The sequence below is a fragment of the Arachis ipaensis genome, chromosome B06, assembly GCF_000816755.2.
Source record: "Arachis ipaensis cultivar K30076 chromosome B06, Araip1.1, whole genome shotgun sequence".
Classification (NCBI taxonomy): Eukaryota; Viridiplantae; Streptophyta; class Magnoliopsida; order Fabales; family Fabaceae; genus Arachis; species Arachis ipaensis.
Window position 1 is genome coordinate 38,105,691 of NC_029790.2, and position 7,183 is coordinate 38,112,873.

Sequence of the window (7,183 nt, forward strand, 5' to 3'; positions counted from 1 at the left end):
TACTATGAGTTTTTGTGTTTTTCTGTAATTTCAGGTATTTTCTGGCTGAAATTGAGGGAGCTGAGCAAAAATCTTATTCAGGCTGAAAAAGGACTGCTGATGCTGTTGGATTCTGACCTCCCTTCACTCAAAGTGGATTTTCTGGAGCTACAGAACTCCAAATGGTGCGCTTCCAATTGCATTGGAAATTAGACATCCAGGGCTTTCCAGCAATATATAATAGTCTATACTTTGCTTACGGATAGATGACGTAAACTGGCGTTCAATGCTAGCTCTCTGCCCAATTCTGGCGTCCAGCACCAGAAACAAGTTGCAAGTTGGAGTTCAACGCCAGAAAAGGATCCAAAGCTGGCGTTGAACGCCCAAAACAGCCCCAGGCACGTGAAAGCTTTAGTCTCAGCCCCAGCACACACCAAGTGGGCCCCAGAAGTGGATTTCTGCACTATCTGTTATAGTTTACTCATTTTCTGTAAACCTAGGTTACTAGTTTAGTATTTAAACAACTTTTAAGGATTTAGTTTGTATCTCATGACATTTTAGATCTGAACTTTGTACTTTTATTTTACGGCATAAGTCTCTAAACTCCATTGTTGGGGGTGAAGAGCTCTGCTGTGCCTCGATGAGTTAATGCCAGTATTTCTGTTTTCTATTCAATCATGTTTGTTCCTATCTAAGATATTCATTTGCGCCTCATTATGATGAATGTGATGATCCGTGACACTCATTACCATTCTCAACCTATGAACGTGTGCCTGACAACCACCTCCGTTCTACATTAGATTGAATGAGTATCTCTTAGATTCCTTAATCGGAATCTCCGTGGTGTAAGCTAGAATCCATTGGTAGCATCCTTGAGAATCCGGAAAGTCTAAACCTTGTCTGTGGTATTCCTAGTAGGATTCTGGGATTGGATGACTGTGACGAGCCTCAAACTCGCGAGTGTTGGGCGTAGTGACAGACGCAAAAGGATGGCAAATCCTATTCCGGTATGATCGAGAACCTACAGATGATTAGCCGTGCGGTGACAGCGCACCTAGACCATTTTCACTGGAAGGATGGATGGTAGCCATTGACAACGGTGATCCACCAACACACAGCTTGCCATAGGAGGACATGCATGCGTGAATCAGAAGACAGAGGAAAGCAGAGATTCAGAAGACAAAACATCTCCAAAACTCCAACATATTCTCCATCACTGCATAACAAGTAACCTTTAACCCATGCTCTCTTGTTTATTCGCAATTCAACTGATAAATATAATTTACTTTCTGACTAAGAATTACAAGATAACCATAGATTGCTTCAAACCAACAATCTCCGTGAGATTCGACCCTTACTCACGTAAGGTATTACTTGGACGACCCAGTGCACTTGCTGGTTAGTGGAACGAGTTGTGAAAAGTGTGATTCGCAATTCGTGCACCACCCCACCAATGTTTGTAACTCCAATAGCCTCCGGGATCGCAAACTAGGTGCACAAAACCTTCAAGCAAGTTAAAGCAAGTGATAAGGCCCCAAGAGTGTTGATTGTTGGAATGAATTCCGGGGTCCCAAACCTTGCTCTTACACCTGTATTTTTGTTGATCATCATTTTTTCAACTGGGTGGCAAGCGATCTGAATCCTCACTGAGACATCCAAATAACTTCCTAGACCCATTCAATCGAGCTCTACACCAATCCTTGCACTTCAACTTGGAGCATGCAACCATATTGAACCTTGCATGACAACTCCAACCATAAACCATCTCCCTCTTACTCCACTTGAATGTTGTGTTGGATGGTAATGGTTTTGGGAGAGGTGTTTTTAATGATCTTGCAAGCTCCACTCCCTTGTGCTCTTCTTTGAATTCTTTCACCTCTTCAACTTCAACTGCTCCCTTATCAAGTTCTTCTGATTCTTCCCCGTCACTCAAGTCATAATTTGGAGGTTGAGAAAAGTCTACCTCAGCATCACTTTCAGATTCGCTCGAAGAAGGTTCTTCAAACTCAGGGGTTCAATTGCAGATGTAATTTTATCACTAGGAGGATGTGATGTAGGATCTTCATCACCAAAGAGATTTGTTTCTTGTTCTATTCTGTCCAATTCCTCATAGGGAACATGCCTTGGAGGTTGTGCACTAGCCTCCTCAACATCTATCTCAAGCTTCTTGGAGGAATACTCTACCACTCTAGATTCCTTTGGAGGTTCAACATCTCCTAAGTCTTCAACCACTTCTTCCTCTTCAACAATTATAGCTTCCTTCAATTGTTTCAGTACAAAATCACATTTTTCATTTTTCACCGGAGTTCCTAGTCTCTCCTTCATGCTACGTTCTTCATTAGATTCTCCACATGTAGCCATGGGAGTTCTTTGAGTGTCCAAACGTGGGGAGACTAAATTGTTTACTACCTCGGTCAAGGTAGTCATGAATTCTAGTACCTCCCTTTATATCTCTCTTTGTCCTTGAAGAAGAATACCAAGAGTGTCATCCATTGGAGATTAGAGTGGATATGAGGGCTCATCGGTTGGGGGAAGGGGTTCATAATAGGAGGGTGGTTCATCATGATAAGGATGTGGTGGTTCAACACTCTCTATCTTTTCCACTTGTTGCACAACACGCTCTAGTCCCTTGTTCTCAAGTTGCGATTTGTTATCCATGAGAGTTTTGTGTACTTTTCGGCTTTCCTCTCGCTCCATTTGATGGATGGTTGATTGAAGTTGATCCATTGCTTCCTTAAAATGATCCTGTGGCTCTTGTTCCGCTTGGCTAACATAATTAGGATCATATTGTGGTTGAAAGTTCGCATACATTGGAGGTGGTGTATATTGAGGTGGTGGTTCTTGGGAGTAATTGGGTTGGAATTGAGGTGGATAGGGCTCATAAGGCTCTTGGTATAGTGGGTAAGGATTAGGGTCATATGGGGTGTTTGGTAACATGGGGCTTGTGAGTACGATGGTTCAAAACTATGTTGAGGAGGGGGTTCATAGGTATATTGTGGTGGGTGTTGATTGTCACGAAGAGGTCCACCATAACCTTTGTCTTGGTATCCATCAAAGGGTGGTTCTTGCTCATAGTGTGTTGGAGGAGGTTGTTGCCAAGAGGGTTGATCAAATCCTTGTGGTTTCTCCCATTTTTGATTGTCCCATCCTTGATGCAAGCCTTCATTGTAATCTCCACTACCTACAACATGATTGTAACAAAACTCATAGCCAAAGGGGTGAGAATTCATGGTAACAAAAGAAAATAAAAACAAAAACTAATAAGAAATAATGAAAATAAACTCCTAAAACTAGAAATAACTAACAAAGAAACGAAAAAGTAAAATTATTCACAATATTCACAATAACCAATACTAAGAAACACATTTGCAATTCCCCGGCAACGGCGCCAAAAATTGACGGAGGAAAAATGTCGGTAAAGATTTTCACAAAAATAACGCGTTGCAAGTATAGTTCTAAACCGACAGTTAAATCTCAATCAATATTTAAATTGTTTGTCACAAATACAAACCCTATAAAATTAACCGAATTATTTAAACCTCGGGTCGTCTCTCAAGGAATTGTAGGGAAGTGTAGTTATTATTGGTTATGGGAAAGCATATTTTTGGGTTTTGGAATAAGGAACAAGTAATGTAAATAAAAAGGAAATAAAATAACAACTAAGAAAAGTCCTAGCAAGGATTGATAATTGGAATTCCTATCCTCATTATCATCATCAATTGTGATGGTAATTGCCTTTTGCTTTCACTTAGTTAACCTCTAACAATGAAGGTAAGTCAAGTGAGCAAAATCAACTTAAGTTCACAAGTCCTAATCAAAGACTAGATTTAGTGAAGCTTAAGCCAACTAGCAATTTTCAATTACCATTCAACAAAGACTTTTGATAACTCAAGAGTCTCTAAATACTCAATCCAACCTAAGAATACAAAAATCTAATTTAAAATCTAACCAAGCATTTCATCAAACACTTGGTAGGCACAAAATAAAAGCATAGAAAAGTGACAAGGGAATGTAAAATCTAAGACTAATAATTGCAAGGAATCAATAAAAACAAATGAAGAGAGAAGCAATAAACATGAAATACCTCAAATTGTATTAAAAACGAAATTGAATCTAACATGAAGAGTTTACAAACTAAATTGAGAAAAATAGAGAAATCAACAAGAGAAGATAAACTAAGATGCTAGAATAATAGAATGTAGAATAGAAACTAAATTAAAGTAAGATAGAATTATGAAATTAAGAAGAACTAAAACTAAAACCCTAAACCTAGAGAGAGGAGAGAGCCTCTCTCTCTCTAGAAACTACATCTAAACCTAAAATTTTGTGAATGAAGTGTGAATGATTCATTCCCCCACTCTACAGCCTCTAATCTGTGTTTTCGGGCTTGGAACTGGGCCAAAAACAACCCAGAAATCGCCCCCAGCATTTTCTGATATCTGCAGCACATGACACTTTGTCACGCGTACGCGTCACCCATGCGTACGCGTTGCTTGACAAAACCCTGGTCATGCGTACGCGTCATCCACGCGTACGCGTTGCTTGCCTGCTGCATTGGTCACGCGTACGCGTAGTCCACGCGTGCGCGTCGATTCCAGCTTCTCAAAACATCATTTTCTTGCGTTCCTTCCACTTTTGCATGCTTCCTTTTTGTCCTCTAAGCCATTCCTGCCCTATAAAACCTAAAAACACTGAACACATATATCACGGCATCGAATGGTAATAAGAGAAGATTAAAATTAGCAAATTTAAGGTCAAAGAAGCATGTTTTCAATCATAACACAAAATTAGGAAGGAAAATATAAAACATGCAAATTATATGAATAAGTGTGAGAATAATGGATAAAATCTGCTCAATTCAATACAAAATAAACTGTAAAATAGCAGTTTATCAGTTTTCTCTCTAAATTTCACCTAAATGTGAAACATGCATTTTTGTGCTTAAATTGATCAATTTAAAGCCACTTTTATTCCATTCGATAGATATCGTGATATGTTTTATTAAGTGATTTCAGGTCAATTAGGCAAGAATAGTTTGATAGAAGTGGAAGAAAGCATGCAAAAGGAGAGAACACATGAAGAAAACAAAGGAAAAGCACACACTCAAGTGTGCGTATGCACAACTTCCTGAGCGTACGCACACGTCTGGGTGCGTGACTCAATTAATGAAGCATGTGGCTCACGATTTTGCGGGCCTCTTGGCCCAATTTCGGAAGTGCTGAAGCTAATTGGAGTGCTATATCAAAGGGGGGTCATTTCATATCAAAGAGGAGAATACATTTTACACACATGAGAACAACATCATTAGGAGTAGGAATAGTGTAGAGTAGTGTTCTTTCAATTCTCTCTTAGGGTTTTATTAGGGTTTATAGTAGAACTCTATAATTACAGTTTTGATCTTGGATTTTTCTTGTTTCATTGTAAGTAATCTCTAATTTGCTCTTTAATTACAGTACTCTTGCTACATTTTCTTCTAGTTCAAGTTACTTTGTTAATATATCCAGCTTTGATTTCTTGAGTTTCTTGTTAATGATTTTGATGTTTTATATTTATATATGCTTGATTGAGTTTCTATTGTTGAATTTGTGCATAGTTTGGTTATAGTTTTCATTTTTCTTTGTAATTTCCTATGTTTTGCTTTTATGCCCACCAAGTGTTTGTGAAAATGCCACTTAGACATTTTGAGTAGATTTTCATACCTTGGCTTGGAAAATGAGTTCCTAGGATACTAGAATTATAATGTCTGACATTTAGTGGTAGTTCTTGGGTTGTTAGTTGACTCTTGTTTCCACTAACGCTAGCTTTTTACTAAGTTAATTAGTAAGTTAGCTAGCACTTGTGGATTAAGGTCAATTATGCTTGCTTGACTTACTCCTCGATGTTAGGGGTTGACGAAGTGAGATTAACTCATCATAATTGCCATAATTGTGGTTATGACAAGGATAGGATTCCTTAATTCTCATTCCCAAGTCAAGGCCCTTTTATGCACTAAATCATATCTTCACTAGTTTTTGCTTGTTGCTATCTTTAGTTCTTGCTATTTTCTTATTTTACTCAATTTGATTTCTAGTTCTTTTAATTTCCGTTATATGATTGACAACCTCCAATTTTACAACCAAAAGTTTGCACTCAATTGCTAGTCCGAGGAAAAATGACCCGGGATTTAAAACTCCCAGTTTCTATTTGTTTTGGATTGTGACAATCTTGTATTTTAAACTTTGATTGAGAGGGTTAATTGTCGGTTTGGACTATACTTGCAACGAAACAATTCTATTTCTATTGAGGGATTCTAAACCGACATAATTCTCATCCATCAATGGAATGATGAACTCACCCCACGACAAGATTAAGCAAGCATACTCTCTTGCTCCAGGGGCAACTATTCCGAACCTGGGCTCTAGGTTCCCAAGCGGTCAAATAGTGACCCGATCTCCCGAGCCTGGGCATTTTTGCAGCCCAAACTGGCCAACCCCGAATCTCTAAGCAACATTCAAACTTAAATACTTGCCTTATCTTAGCCAACAAGATAAGATAAGGTAACAATATAAACTATTTATAGGGAGCCAGAGGTTCCTTTAGGTATGTTACACATTTCTAACCTTCACCTACACTTCTCAGGTCCATTCTGACTTGAGCGTTGGAGTGTCTTTACAAGTACCACTCCTCGCCGCTCCAGAGATCCGATCCCATCACCACTTCGACCAGCGAGTCCCTGATCCATCTTAAAACCTGTACCAGCGAAGTCCTGTACAACATCTAGGTTGTTGTGCTTTGCCTTGTAAATGTAGTGTAAGGGTGTATGACTCTAACACACCAGAGTTGGTCATTGTCTGATAACCATAGAAGACCCTTGGTAGTTTCCTCTTTTGGCGTGATAGTATAAGAAGCTAAGATTGCAACCATTTTATGTTTGCATATGCCTGTCTATACTTTTAAGACTACTTATCGTTAAAGATGAAATATATATCCTCTTCAAAATAATAGTGCATCCATTATTGGGTCAATGCTTGACAAGCATAGTAATTCTCTTTATTAGATAGTGGTTGGCATCAGGACAACTGTCAGCTATGAGTCTATGTCACAACAAAAGAATAAAATAATAAAATTATTTTATTAAAATAAAATGGTGTGGTAAAACAAATAGTGATTAGGCATTCTAATTTTTATAGTACATATTCTTTATGTCTGCCTTGTGTTGTTAATA

The 7,183-nt window shown here is 38.5% G+C and overlaps 1 pseudogene; it reads right to left on the reverse strand.

Annotated features, from left to right (window-relative positions):
* Positions 1 to 6,882, reverse strand: part of LOC107646785 — a 43,870-nt pseudogene extending 36,988 nt beyond the window's left edge.